Source organism: Macaca thibetana, chromosome 13 (genome assembly GCF_024542745.1).
Source record: "Macaca thibetana thibetana isolate TM-01 chromosome 13, ASM2454274v1, whole genome shotgun sequence".
NCBI lineage: Eukaryota > Metazoa > Chordata > Mammalia > Primates > Cercopithecidae > Macaca > Macaca thibetana.
Genome location: NC_065590.1, coordinates 6,967,242 through 6,980,578, shown reverse-complemented (window position 1 = coordinate 6,980,578; position 13,337 = coordinate 6,967,242). Strand labels below are relative to the sequence as shown.

Sequence of the window (13,337 nt, the reverse complement as noted above, 5' to 3'; positions counted from 1 at the left end):
AGTCAGAGAGCCACGTGGCTATGACCTAAGGGCAGCCTCTGGTAGCTGAGAGATCACAGGCTGACAGTCAGCAGGAAAACAGGGACCTCAGTTCTCCAACACAAAAAAATTGAATTCTGCCAATGACCTGAATGGGCTTAGAAAAGGGCCTTGAGCCCCAGATGAGAATGCAGTTCTGCCAACATCCTGATTTCAGGCTTGTGCAACACTGAACAGATAACCCAGCTATGCTGTGTGGACCTCTGACCTCCAAAAACTGACAGATAATAAGTGGGCAGTGTTTTAAGCTACTAAGTTTGTGGTAATTTATTGTGGAACAATAGAAAACTACTATAATGATCTGAGAGGTGGGAAGGATTTTTTGATGGCAACAGTGGTGTTACATTGAAAAGATTCCTTCTACAGAGACAGTCGACATGCACACAGTCCAGATGCTCAGGGCCTAATACATGCTAGTAGCAGTATATGCCTTTTGTTTTTTTCTTAATTTGGAAGCTTAAACTCAGAGACCTAAGTCTTCACACAATCCAGAAAGCTGCATCACTGTTTCTATCAAAAGAAGGAAACATATATATTTACTTTAAAAGTCATCTCACTTAGCCAGATTAGATATCCACCCTGGACAAGATCTACGGATGCATTTTGGTATCTTTAGCCATAGAGGAGAATTTAACATAGCTTCTAAAAAACCACCATCATCAAATACATTATGTACTTATGAACTATGTACCAAAAAAAATTAATGTCTTGGCAAGACAAATGTCCATGAAGATAAATGACAATCTTTCTCCCTTTCCTCTCTCCTTTCTCCTAAGAAGAAAAAAGACCTGGCCGTTTATTGCCTGGAAATACTCTCTGCAGTTCCTTGTCAAAACAGTCTGCTACAATTTGAATAAACGAAGGTTTTGAAATGCTTCTCAACTTAACATTTCCAGGGTAATATTTTCTTTTGAGTTGACAGACAAAGCCTTCATCTGTCAAATGAATGTACTCAAGAGATTATATCAATGGCTAATCCAATTAAAAATCTTTGGTATATTCAGTTATCTCTGCTGTGAATTTGATGAGATGTAGATTGTGGAGAATAGAAAGTTGTATTTACTTTTCCCTTAAATCTTTATTAATCATTTTTGTATTTAACTTTAGGAAAATTATAACTTCTAATTATTTTTTCCTATATCTAGAATGAAACAAACTAATAAAAAAGAATAATCCTAACCCAAAATGTGTTTTTATTAACATCATATGCTTAAGCAAATTTATTTTACTAAATTCAGAGGGTAGAAACAAAAAAGAAATACATAAGTAGGGCCAACCTGGTGTTATGTTCTGGGGTGTGTGTGTGTGTGTGTGTTTCTGTGTGTGGTTTGATTAGGGATATGCTGCACAATAAAGTCGATTCATTGTGATCCAACTTTCCAAGTAGTTAATTTGGCAGTCTTTAGATAGAGCTACCAAGTGTGAAGACTGTATAATATAATTTTATTTCTGCAGAAACATTGTAAGAAAAGCGATTAATAATTATTCTGGAATAAAAACAATTTTTTTAAAAAAGAAAACTATTTATTTATTTATTTATTTATTTATTTATTTATTTATTTTAAGACTGAGTACTTTTTGTAGCCTTGGTAGCGACAGGGTTTTACCATGTTGCCAAGGCTGATCTCGAACTCCTGGGATCAAGTGATCCACCCGTCTTATCCTCCCAAAGTGCTAGGATTATAGGCAGGAGCCACCGCGCCTGGCCAAAAGTAAAAACACTTTTTGGAAACCTTTTAGAAATTAAGTCATGAATAGGTGGTAAAAGCATTGTGAAGACAAAGACTGTTTTTGCTTCCTCCTTCAGACTTCAGGGTTTTGGTTGCTTGTTGGTAAGAGCTTGTGTTCATGTGAAAGGAAAAGAGACACAAGCCAATGTTTTGTTTTATTATATATGATAATCTTCTATTTCATTTTGTATTTGGTGTGGGAAATTCTAATCCTCAGATTTGTGGCCTCACTGGCTTTCCTAAGAGAATTATTTTTCCAAGTTACAAGATGCTTCAGGCTGTCTCCCAAATCATTACAATAAACACCACTGTGAGAGTATGAATGCATCATAAGAACACTGGGGAGGGGGCTTGAGAATATCTGGATATCTCCTAATGGCATCTGAGCAAGCTTCGTATCTTACCTGAGAATGTCCAAGCTAGGTTACCGTAACCAGTTCTCTAGCAGATTCAGTCTGAGTTAAGGGAATTTTCCTCTAGAAGATTTTTTTTTAATGACACTCTCCACTTTACCTGAAACCTTGTCTCATGTTTTTAATTCTACCTTATAAAATGTTACAACCAGAAAACCCACATTCCTTTATTAAGTGCTTCCCCCATGAAGAGAAGGTGGCTACAATGGGAATTCTGCTCCCCCAGTCGTTTGGCTATCATCAGCTTGGCCCTCCTCTCCTTTACATCCCTGAAGCTTTGCATGTGTGATTACCATAACTCCCTTTTGTGTGGGATTATGTGTAATTAAGTTTTCAATCAATTTGACTAATTAAATGGAAGTACTGTCTGTGGGCTAGATCAGGAGACTAAAATCTGGGTTTCTGAGTATTACCACTAATTCACTAGGTGGATACAGCAGTTTATTTAACCTCCAATTTCCCTAATGGAGGAAGCAGAGTAGGACGTCTTTAAGGTCAGATTCTACAAGAAGCCCAATTTTTGTAAGAACCGCAAATTTCTATCTCCAGACCCTTGTTCTCTCTGTGCCTCAAATCCAAATTCCCAGCTGCCTCCTCTTGCTGGAGAGTGCAATACCTCACCAGGTCCATCAGAAAAGCCAGCCATATCCATGAGAAATTACTGCAAACCCCAGGCTAAGGATGATGGCACTGATACTGGCCTGGATTTTATAGGTTTCCCTGCTCAAACGGTGGTAGACATAGGGAAGAGACTACATCAAATTCATTGGCTAAAGATTTGTACTTTATTTTACTTCTTCATGAATTAAGTATCGTGCTGGGAAGATATCCTTTGCCTTATTAATGTTTCTCACTTTGGAACAAATTTAAAATAATAGAAAATAATTTCTGAAAGTTACTTTAGTGATACTGCAGCCCAACCTCCTTAGGTTCTATGAGGAAAATGAGGTCTCTGCAAGATAAGGATTGACTCACTGTAGAAGGAGCTAGAACTCCATGGCTCCTTCCCAGTGCTCTCGCCACTGCTTGTCACAACCGCAGGTCATGTATGATTTTCTTGCACAGCCACAACCATGTATGCCACTCGGCATGATGTCATCTAAATAAGGGAGTGTTCAGAGCAGAGCTGACTCATCTCAATGGCAGGGCAGTCGGATGCCATCCAGTATGCCTTAGGTGTCCAGGGGAACAGAAAGTACGGGCATGGCAGAGTCGCTGGATGGCCCTACAATCTGTATTGCTTTCCACTAGGCACACTCTTGTCACACTATGGAGTAAATGAGAGCCGCAGGAAGAATCCCCAAGAACACATAATTTCCAGAAAAACAAGCAGCAACCCAAGTGAGAGGGAAGAGGCACATAAACCCCGTCAGCCCATCCAGCGTCAAAGAGGTTCCAGGTGAAGATGAAGAGAGCTCACTCCTGGGCCTGCCTTCCTTCTTCCGCTGGGCCTTTCTGCAAGAACTCACACTAGACCTCTAACTGTTGATCACCATCCTCACTTCACTTCGCCAAGCCTCAATGTATATTTCCTTCAGAGATTACATGAATAGCTTCCTTTCTTCTCTGACCACAGGACAAGGCAAAATTTCCCTTACTTTATATTTCTTCACAATTTATTTATATCATCCGCTCTGTAATATCATACACTATTAATCTGCTGACTTGCGTGCGTTCTGTAGTTATTTCATGTGTGTATTTCACATCTCCCTGCAACGTGACAAATACTCGAGGGGAGAGGCCATGACTTCTTCTTCTTTGGAATCTCTAACAACCCTTACCACATAATAAGCTCATTGAGTGGACATAAATCTCTATGGAGACCTGAAAAGGGGTGAGTTTGTTTGGTGGTTGGTTGGTTGGTTTTGAGCCACTCTTTTGATGTTCTTTTCATGGTTAAACAAGAAAATAAATGACACGGGCCTCTAGTGAGTTAAAACTGGCTCAGTACCCAAGCACCAATTCATTAAAAGCATCTGTGGATTCAAAAAAGGGAAAAGCAAATTTTAAAAATGTTTAATAATTTTTGTTGAAATCTTAGAGTCTGTATTTTTAAATTAATACGTATATTTACATGTTAACGTAGAGTAACAACGAATAGAATTATTATAGATTAGTTTAAAGCAACCCCTGAATCAATAGTTGTGATGTAGAAATACGATCACAGCAAGTGCAGAAATATATCTCTGCACTGGAAATGAAATCATTTTGCTTTTTCCTGCTAAACTAATTCTTATTCTGTCATGCTTACTGCTCACGAATGTTTCAGTGAGTAATATGTGTAACAGCTATTAGAGACAGGTCTGCAATGTTAAATAGCAGCAAGTCAAAGATGGCAAGTCTTGTCATTTAATGAGTTAAAGATCAGATACTAATATTGTATTAAAACTAGGTGATGCACACTCATAGCCTGCTATTCTGTTTGCTGGCGAAATGTCAGCAGAGAAGCAACAGGAAATAGCAGAATGTGGAAGACAAAAGTTGCCCATACTTAAAGGATGGCAATGAAACAAAATGAAGTTTGTTTAATTGAAACAATGAATTGTTTAATTAAAAGAAACTCCTATCTCCTATTCATTAAGATAAGCATCATCGAGATTCATTTTAGAACAAAAATCTAATATCTGCTTTGCAACTTCAGTGCTATTTTTACATAATTTTGTTTTCCAGAATAATACTAGCTGGAAGGAGGAAAGAAAAAAAAAGTCTGCATTTATGCTTCCCTATGTACTGAGCATATATAACTGTTTCAAATAAAATTAACAACTTCAAAAGAACTGCGTCATGAATTTTGATTAATCCAGAGATATAACTGGGAGGTGAGAAGGAATTTGACTCCAAGCCCTCTTGAAAACTTTAAGTCTCTTAAAATTTACATTCATGTCCACTGAATGGTGACAGATCAAGGAATTTCTAGGAAACTCTGAAGGCACCTAGCACATTGGATATTTCCTTTTTATGAGAACATTTAGACAAGTAGAATAAAAATTTCTCTATCAAAAATAAAATTGACATATGGTGGAAAGAAACTAATTCCAGAATATAAAATACATACAACCACATTTTTCCCCCAACTACACTGGTTAAGGAAAGCTTACATTTTAGATCCTTAGAACTATAAAATTATGTGCTGTGGCATCTGTCTCCAGTAAGTAGAATAATTTCCCAGAGAAGAGCAAGACTGTCAACACAACAATAGGAGACTTGCCAGTTGACAGGAAAGAATGTTCCTTGACCTGACCGTGGCTGATGGGACTCTGATGTGATCTCCCAGGACTAGATGGTCTAAAGCCCTGATTCATTAGTCTGTTTAATCTTCATGCTTGCTAAAAAAGAGATCCTCCTTGATTTAAAGGCTGTCAGGCTGTCATCTCAAGAGGTCCATCCCTTGTCATTCTCTGCATCCACATTGAATAAAATGATTCCTAGTCTTGTTAGAAAGAATTATCGTAAAGACAAAAGCAATCTAGAAATAGAACCTGAAATTTTTAGCTAGGGACATTTACATGTCTAGCTCTACCTACTTTTACTCCCACTGTGATTTTCAGTCACTGAGGTAGGTATTTTCTATCCTCACTATAGTTATATCATTTCTGAAAAGTCTGTGTTATAAAACTACATTGTATGGTTAGTGTTGCACTGACAATTAAGCTTCAAACTAAACCTAAGTTTCACAATTATAATGTGATCACTTAGAGTTAAGGTTTTGATACAGGAACCCAGATACATTGCAAAGAAAGTTGAGAAAAATAGATTGTGATAGTGGGAGGAACAGGAAACTGGGAAAGTCCAAAAAGAATGATAGTTTGAGTCCCCTAAATGCACACATTTGAAATAGACCATGTTGGATTGGACAGTATTTCACATTCCTCTGAGTTCTGTTCTGAAGTTCCCAGATATCTTTTACAAGCTCTTACCATGTAATTTGTTGAGTCCATGGTAAAATCTACATGCACAGTAGCTGAATTAATGTTATGGGAATATTTAGTGTTTTTAATACCAGGTGACAATGTTTACCTGACATTGTATGTGGCAGATACGCATGTTTACAGACCACCATATTGACTCTTGCCCGATTACCTTTAGTTAACACTCAGATTATACTGATAGATTTGTGTTAAGATTCGTTGTGTTTCTCTGTTTCCAGGACCCAATAGATGGAATTTGCTCATGTTGCTCATGTGATCACGTCTCTGATTATTGACACTATATTGAGTGAGAATACCAAGGCATGGTATGATTTTTTTGCAGCTATGAATGGAAAGGATACTAAGTACTAAGGGTTCATGCACTATTGTAACTGGTGCATACTTTTGTACTATGTCATCTGGAAGGTGAACATCCCTTAACTCATTTCTCTCCATCTACTGATTAATATAAATGAATCAAGGTTCCATCTTCAGTTGTCTACACTCCATTCTCTCACTTATTAGTCCTAGTCTTATTTGTAACTCTACCTTCAACTGGTTTCCACACACATATAAAATCATTGTCTGCTTATCATTTCCTCTGTCTTGGAAATATTCCTAATATTAGCATTCAATGTTCCAGATATTCAATGTGCTGTTCAAAGGCCCTTCTAACTGGACTGCCAATATTAGACTCTTCCCCTTTCTCATTTACCATACATCTTTGTAGCATTAAATTTCCTAATGCACAATTGTAATGATTCTGTCCTGTTTAATATATCCAGGACCTGTCCCCATTGCCTACACCACCAAGGGCACACTAATGGACTGGGCAATTATTACTGTCTTTCCAAATGTTAGGTCAACACATCTCATTCATAATGAATGAGCTTTCATTATCATGTAAAAATGGACAGCACGTCTCATCTATCTTCACTCACCCTTGTCCACTGCCACGTTTCTGTTCCACCTGAAGTTCTCTTCCTCCATGTCTGGACGTTTTAAATATGTGAACTTCGAAGCCCAACAAAGCCTTCTACTCACTGCTTCTGTAAATGTCTTAGTCAGAAAAAATAGATTTGCTTTCTTTTCTAAACTCCCACGTCACTATTTATTGGAACCTCGTTTATGAAATATCATTTCTATCATTTACTTCAGTCATTCACACATTAACTGTAAATTTCTTGCAAGTAAAGCCTGAGTCTTTTAGCTTCTCTGACTTCGAGAATTCAATCTGTATGTATTTTTTTTTAGATGTATACCACAGCATAACACAGGGTGAATTATAAATGTTTTCCAGAGTATTTTGTGCTATTATTCTCACAGACGTCTGAGTCTACCCAAACCAATAGTTTTCTGTTATTACATGTTTATTTCTAATCTTCAACTCACCTTTGGAGAAATAGAAGAATACTGCCTTTGAAATAAAAAGGCAAGGTTTCTTATATGAAATATTAGTATAGAAATGGTGAATTTATTTGGGGGTGGCTGGGTATACATTTTTGAAAGAAAAGCTTGTGGCCTGAAAAAAAGAACACAGTTTTACCAAAGTAAAAATCAACATGTTCAAGAGTGTTCATAGATCAAAAGTATAATCACTCAATTCCTAACCATTTCACAATACAACAAGCCATTATGTTGGGGTTTTATCAAAGATGAGCGATATCAGTTCTCGCTTAGAAACTGATTTTAGCCATTTCATTCAATTCAGTAAAAATGGCAGTATTACAAACTCTAGCATTAGAGCCAGGAGCAGGATCTTCCCCTAAAACATTGTGAATCTTTAGGAATAGAACTCCCAGGGTTGCAATTTTTAAAAAGGAATAGGTGGTACGGTATTAGTAGCTGTTACTTGAAAGTTACCCTAGGCAAGATGAAGAAGGCTGAGGAGATAAATATCTCCTTGGGTCACTTCCTGTCCTTGTTGAATACAAGGACTAATTAAGGTAAGGCCAAACACCATTTTAAAATAAAAAAATAATGAGAACTGACTTAGTTTTTGCAAGGACTTTCAACCTCATCTAATCAGATAGTTGTGCCAAGAAATGAGAAAAAACAAATCTAGATTGTGTGTTCCAGGACTCAGCCCCAGGACAGAACTCACGCCAACCCGACCACAGGCCTGATATAGGAATCCTGTGTCCTTAGAAGGGCTTTTCTCTCTTGAGTATCCAAAGGCTTTGTTATCTCTGATTTCATTGCCTCACTCAAAACCTGATTTTAGCCATTGCCTTCAATGAAATAAAAATGACAGGAGCAGCTTAAAATGTCATCCTTCCCGTGGATATCTGTATTTTAACAAGGGATTAATCTTTAAGCTTAAGTGCCATCAATGATATTTCAGGCAATCCCTCAAAAATGGAGTAACGTTTTGGAGACAATCTAGGAAATCTCTAAAATCTCTCTTAAGTGGCCACACAGAGTACTGAGGGGGCTTGCTAAGTGTACCATCCTACCCCAGCTACACCTGTTTGAAAGAGGTGCTATCTTTTATAAGCCAAGAAGCAGCTACTTTTCTGAGCATAATTAGCTTAAGAGTTCTCTAAAATAACTTGATTTAAATATCTTAACTTCATCTGCTCTCACTTAACAATTCACCTCTTTTGTGATACACGTTATGTATACCTACTTCAAAAAGACACTAAAAGTTAACTTTGTTCAATTACCATTAATGGACTGTTGAATCCAGACAATTCGCTTCTAGATTGGAATATACTGAGTATCTTTAATTGGCCCTTGTAAGAATGGGAGGGGTTAGTGTTTTTAAAAAGGGGTTAAACAGGAATAAATGCCTTTTCCAACTTCTTTCAAGTGCTGTCATTGACTGAGGCTACTTTACTAATTATTCTCAGAAAAATACAATACTTACAGGTTCAGAGTTGTGGCAAATTGAGAGACTGAGTTGATTCTTCATGAAAAAACACATTATCAGTGGTCTCCTATGCAGCAGGCACTGTTGCAGGTACATGTGGGGAAACAGCAAGAGAAAAAGTAGATAAATATCACTGTCTCTATGAAGCTGATATTCTGAGGAGAGGTTGAGGCTGACTTAAATCTAGGAGCTCTGGTAAGTAGAAGAGTTTAACCTGATTCTGAAATATCTGAAACATCTTGCTCAATACTCTGTATTTAAAAAATAAATTCAGGGGAAAATTGCACAACAAAGATTAACATAAAAACCAGAATAAGTATCTAATATGCTTGCTGAATGAATGGATTCTGAATTTTCACTTATGTCAATATAAAGGAATAAAATAATAGTCATAATATGTGAAAGATGAGAATGGCAATTGGAACTAAAATACGTTATTTCTTCCTAGTAAGTTAGTTAGCTCTTAAAACACAAATCAAGTACTTCCCCAATAGTCAAGTGTTGTTTCTCTTGTGATAACTAGAATAGAAATAGAAATAATATAAATAAATCATGTCCCAAATCCATCAACCTATTATGCTTCTTATGGTTTTACTAAAGAATAAGTAAACTTACCAAGTCGGTATATATAGTAAATTAGTAAATTTGCCAAGAAATTTGTCTTTCTTGTGACCTAGGACTGTATAGAAAAGGCCTATGTATTCTCCTTCTGGAATGTGCCATGATTAGTCTAGGTTTTGATTAAGCAAAAACTGACATAAGCATGTTGCATGCTATGTGAACACTAAATGATTGTCCTGCTACTTTAAAAATATATCTGGGGAAACAATAAAACAATGAAACGCAATATAATATAGTTGAAGATGAAAGGAAATGAGACTTCGGCAGCATCTGTGATAAGTGAACACTTGTCTCCTTCTCTGAGCTCTTGCTGCTGCTCCTGCCCACCCTCTGTCACTGGACTCCCAGCTGCAAGGTGGCCCATATTAACAGTCACTCTGGGTTCAACATCATTAATGTTCACTCTCAAGTCACCACAAATCCCACGTTCCCCTCATCTCTCAGGCTTAAAAAACTCATTTAACACCAAGGGCTAATTAATTAACTGGATTTTCTTATATTTAATGGGGAACATACTAAGCCATCAGAATCCAGCCTTGTTCAAATTTAGGTCACCAAAGAGGTCTACAAGTATGCCACTCAACAGAAAACCTAACCACTTATTGTCTAGATTTTACTTTAATAGTAATCAAATTTTTTAACAAAATGTTACGTTAAAGCAGAGCAGGAGGGATGCTGCACTAGAACAATTTTATAATTTCTATCATCATGCAAGTCCTTATTTCCAATATGCCTTCATTTTACTCATGAAATGATCCCTTCACCTGAAAATACACAGTAGCATTAATTCTGGAAATAGTGTAAAGACCTGATGTTAAATGTTTGTGTATATTTGATTACAGGAGGGTGCCTTGTTCTCTATGGCTAAAGGCAGAAAATGAACTTTTTGAAACCATGGTTGTCAATTTTTCCTATGTTAGAGTTAGATCAGACAATCTAACACTGTAGCTAGTCTTTTATTTGAAGTTGGCAATCTCCTGAATGCAAACAAAAGCATGAAAGAAAATAGGAATTTATTTCAGAGTATACAAATAAAGTGACTTTATTCTGCAAAGCTTCAAATTTGCAAATATTCACATGTCAATTTCCATAAACACCTTACCTCTGAAACTAGATCATTTCTCCAGTGCAAATCTAAGGCCTGTATTTCTTGAGGATGAGAAACTCTGCATTCCCTATTGCTGTCAGAAATGTACTTTCCATCATTTTGTATTACCTGTTCAGATTTATTTAAAGATTGTTTTCCAAAATAAAACTCAAATGCATCCTGAGATAAATTCACAGAAGAAAGATTCAATCAGAAGCTAAATTATTTTTGAAGATTTATTCTCGTGGATACAAATGGATTATTCTAGCCAACAGCTCTCTAAAATCCTTTGGGTTAAACTTTGATGATAGTACTCAAAGCTAGATTTCCAGAAATATTAATTTCCAGTGAAACTGCACTTAAACATGTTCAAAATAATATAAAAAGTGTTTTGGGATTTGTTTTTATATACTCCCCATAGAAATGCCAGTGAAAATATTTGCTGAGGTGAGAACTGTCTCAAACGTCTGTCTCCTGTTCAAAGGGACCCTTTCTAGAATGAAGAGAAGTGGAGCTCGCTGTGCCACAAAATTTCCTTCATATTCCCTCTGAATAAACAGGTTGACTACAGGCTATATTAACTTGAAAGACTCTCCTATGAGTGACTGTTTAAGACAGAAAATCCAGACCTGAAAGCCCAGAGCACTGAGCCTTCAGGTGGGCAGCTAAGAAAAAGAAAGAAGCCTAGAACTCTTCAAGGGAAAGTGACTAGGGAGGTTGGATCCATTACTAGACAGCCATTGGCTTTGGTCAGCTCCATAGTTAGCCATGTAGACCCTGAATCCTAGAAGTCTCTTCAGGATAGCTACACAACCTATTAACCTTCCAGAACATCACCAGAAGGACAATGACCTGAAGTGCACTGGCCAGTTTTTGAGGCAGTAGATGATCTGTGAAGGAGTCAGTTTTCTTCACTCTGTAGCTAAGACAGAGACTACAGATCTGAAAACAGCTGGGTCCATAGGGTTCACCTTGGAATATTTGGAAGCCCCCAGGCCTCCTCCTAACAGATGAGTCCTCATAAAGCCCAAGTGCCTCATGTTGTTGAGAATGCCACATTTTGTTATATTTCTTTTCTCTTTGGGGGGGAGTGGGGGAACAGAGTCTGGCTCTGTCACCCAGGCTGGAGTGCAACGGCATGATACTGGCTCACTGCAACAACCTCTGCCTCCTGGGTTCAAGCAATTCTCCTGCCTCAGTCTCCCAAGTAACTGGGATTACAGGCACATGGTACCACTCCTGGCTAATTTTTGTGTTTTTAGTAGAGAGGGGATTTCACCATGTTGGCTAGACTGGTTTTGAACTCCTGACCTCAGGTGATCTGCCCGCCTCGCCCTCCCAAAATGCTGGAATTACAGGCATGAGCCACCATGCCCGGCCTCATATTTCTTATTAAGTTTATTGAATGGTAACCTTGGATGACTTTAACGAAAGAAGATGTGAGCTTGAGGAGAATAATAGCAACTAATGGGCTAATCAGCGCAGGCCCTTGCTAAGTGACTGGCTTCTTGCTCTGCTTTGCCATCAGAAGACTCAAATTTATCCTCGAAGAGAGTAAAAATTCCCAAATGCCTCAGACCTTCACGAACTAAGCCATTAATGCTTACAATGAGCATGCCAAAGGCCTGTTTCCTGAGTGTCGCATCATTTAGTCTTTGAGAACAGGACATACACATTCCTTTGATCTGCTGACAACACCTAGCAAAGTACCTTGCAGTGGGAACGTATACCCACATACTTGCCAGGGAAATGAAGTACTGAATGGATAAATGAATTCATTACTCACAATCATTATCAGTATTGTGGTTCTTTGTATCTGCTTGCTGGAGTGGCTGAAAGCACCATAAAAATAGCACATTTGGATATCACAAAAAGCCTGGATTCAAGTAACTCTTCCATTTACTCTAAATCCCTGTTGTATATAATATGATTTGACGAGTAAGCATTATTTACTTGCTTCTAATTTATTGCATCACCAATTATATTTGAGAATAAATTGCAAGTGTGGATGGCAAGTAAAAGTATTATTGACAAGACTTGTATACATCCTGGACAATAGTAACATCATTTAAATGGTGATGGTATTGGGATATTTTTATAATCTAACCCTAGGCATGCTAAAATACAGTGAGATAAACATTGAATGGGCCTTGCATTAATCCATTCTCACACTGCTATAAAGAACTGCCAGAGACTGGGTAATTTATAAAGAAAAGAGGTTTAATTGACTCACAGTTCCTGTATGACTGGGAGGCCTCAGGGAACTTACAATCATGGCGGAAGGGGAAGCAAACATGTTCTTCACATGACAGCAGGGAGAAGTGCCCAGCAAAGGAGGAAAGCCCCTTTCCTCCATCAGATTTCATGGGAACACACTCACTATCACAAGAACAGCATGAGGGTAGCCGCCCCCATAATTAAACTACCTCCCACTGGGTAATTTAGTCCCACTCCCCCTTCCACAGCACATGAGCATTATGGGAACTACAATTCAAGATGAGATTTCGGTGGCGGCACAGTTAAGTCATATTAGGCCTCTTGCTATGTTGCTTCACATTTTTAGATCAAATAGTTAAATAGTTTCCAATTTAAAAGAAATCACATATTTGTATACAACTACTGTATTTTAATCTGTCACATGTTTTATTATCAGGGACATTAATAGTT

General features: G+C 37.6%; 1 long non-coding RNA gene across 2 annotated transcripts in view; it reads right to left on the bottom strand.

The window, feature by feature from the left end:
* Positions 1 to 7,146: 7,146 nt before the first annotated feature.
* LOC126933963 (uncharacterized) overlaps positions 7,147 to 13,337 on the bottom strand; it is a 325,171-nt gene continuing 318,980 nt past the window's right edge. For both annotated transcript variants that reach the window (XR_007718794.1, XR_007718795.1), the window contains 2 exons: positions 8,960 to 9,043; positions 7,147 to 7,612 (listed from right to left, as the gene is read on the bottom strand). This is a non-coding gene — a long non-coding RNA (uncharacterized LOC126933963). The remainder of the gene's footprint in view (positions 7,613 to 8,959; positions 9,044 to 13,337) is intronic.